The 2,311-nt window shown below is 41.2% G+C and overlaps 1 pseudogene; it reads left to right on the top strand.

Annotated features, from left to right (window-relative positions):
• Window positions 1–552: 552 nt before the first annotated feature.
• On the top strand, window positions 553–1,485 carry LOC107156052 (annotated as a pseudogene).
• The last annotated feature ends 826 nt before the right edge of the window (window positions 1,486–2,311 follow it).

Raw genomic sequence — 2,311 nt, 5'->3', positions numbered from 1 at the left:
ATTAATCCCTTGATAAGGATTAACAGAGTGGTAACTGTGGGCAGGCAGGGTGTGACTGGAGGAAGTAGGTCATTGGTGGCATGCTTTTACAGTATGTATTTTGTGAGCTGAGCTTAATTTCTCTCCCCCCACACTCTTTTTCTCTGTCTCTCTTTTGTGGTGAGATGTCCTTAGCTGCTTTCCTTTCCTCTGCCATGTCCTTCTGCCATAATGTTCTTTCTCACCTCTGGCCAAGAGCAATGGAGTTAACTATTGAAATCTCTGAAACCATGAGTGCTAAATAAACTTTTCCACCTCTAAATTTGTTCTTCTCAGGTATTTTGGTTGCAGCAGTGAAAAAATCTAGCTAAAACATCCATGCATGCAGAGCACACAGGCAGTCTCTTTTCAAAGCAAAGTCTAGTTTACAATTTTATATCACTGAGCTTGTTAAGGTGGGATATGACCAATTCTTGTGATGTCCTCAAGGCATCTTTCATATTTCTTGTTGAAAAATATATGTTGGGACACTAGACATCTATTTGCTCTCTCAAAGCCATTTCTGCACCAACCATGGCCACCTTTGTGGAGCTCAGCACCAAAGCTAGGATGCCCATGTTGGGTCTGGGCACCTGGAAATCTCCCCTAAACAGAGTCAAAGAAGCCGTGAAGATAGCCATTGATGCAGGATATTGCCACATAGACTGTACCTATGTCTATCAGAGTGGGAATGAGGTGGGAGAAACCATCCAAGAGAAGATCCAAGAGAAGGTGGTGAAGCAGGAGGACTTCTTTATTGTGAGCAAGCTGTGGTGCACCTTCTTTGAGAGGAAGCTTGTGAAGGAAACCTGTTGGAAGACCCTCAAAGATCTGAACTGGACTATCTGGATGTCTACCTTATTCATTAGCTCCAGGGATTTCAGGCTGGGAAGGACTTATTCCCCAAAGATGATAAAGGCAGTAAAGTAACATTCTTGGATGCCTGGGAGGTCATGGAGGAGCTGGTAGATGAGGGGTTGGTGAAAGCTCTTGGTGTCTCCAACTTCAACCACTTCCAGATTGAAAAGATCTTGAATAAGCCTGGACTCAAACATAAACCAGTGACTAACCAGGTGGAGTGTCACCCATACCTCACCCAGGAGAAACTGATCCAATACTGCCACTCTAAGGGCATCACTGTCACAACCTATAGCCCCCTGGGCTCTGCAGATAGACCTTGGGACAAACCAGAAGACCCTTTACTACTGGAGGACGCTAAAATCAAGGAGATTGCTGCAAGGCACAAAAAAATCCCAGGCCCAGGTTCTGATCCGGTTCCATATCCAAAGGAATGTGGTGGTGATACCCAAATCTGTGACACCAGAATGCATTGTCAAGAACTTTCAGGTCTTTGACGTCAAATTGAGTGATGAGGAGACCTTACTTAGCTTCAACAGAAACTGGAGGATCTGTGTCCTGGCTGACCAGGCTCATTTGCCGGAATACCCCTACAATGCCAATTACTGAAGCTGAATCTCCTGATGAAACACCTGGTGGATTCTTTCTCTTCACTGAAGTGGAATTTGTTCTCCCTGAGACCCATTTTAGCTAAATTTATATGGAATTATATTGTGCTTGATCTTGTCAGAATCTAGGCAAAATTTAAAAAAAAAACATTTATTAGTGCATTATAATTGTACATAATGGGATTTTTTTAATGCTCTAATCATCCATGCATGCAACATTAGTTGCTCAATCTCCTTCCCAGAACCTTCTTTCCTTCTCCTCCTCCCTTCCCCTAAGCAAGGTTTTATTTAGAGCCATATGTTGAACCAGGAAAAGACTTATCACAGGGAATTATGACTCAGATGAACAAATGACTATTTCTTCCACTTATTTCATCTGAACAAATGTTTGTTAAACAACAAGGTCTCTGCTACCATTGAGGATGCAAAAATAAAAAGAATTAAAAAATAATGAAAGTTAAAAAAAAGGAAAAATATGTGTTGTTCAGTGATAATCCCTTCAGTAACCATACTTTCCTATGTTCCAAATTTACTCTACATTTTTTTTTCTGGCCAAACTGCAAGTTTCTCAAATATTTCCACTCTGCTTCTTCCTTCCAAATCTTAATGTAAACCTTGCTAAAAGAAGCTAGCAATACCTATGCCACAGGCTGAATGCTGTGCTGCCTTAAAATTTCTTCCACCAGATTAATTAGTTGGTCACATTTTAACTCAGCCTTACAATAGGTCTCAGGCCATGGACAGGTATAGATGAGTTCTTTTCCAAACTGCAACAAAAAACACCTTTGGTAAAATTTCCTTTAGATTTCTTAGTCCCATCTGAAATC

Source organism: Marmota marmota, unplaced genomic scaffold (assembly GCF_001458135.2).
Source record: "Marmota marmota marmota unplaced genomic scaffold, marMar, whole genome shotgun sequence".
NCBI lineage: Eukaryota > Metazoa > Chordata > Mammalia > Rodentia > Sciuridae > Marmota > Marmota marmota.
Note: the sequence above shows the minus strand (reverse complement) of the source record. Positions and strands in the feature narration are given on the sequence as shown.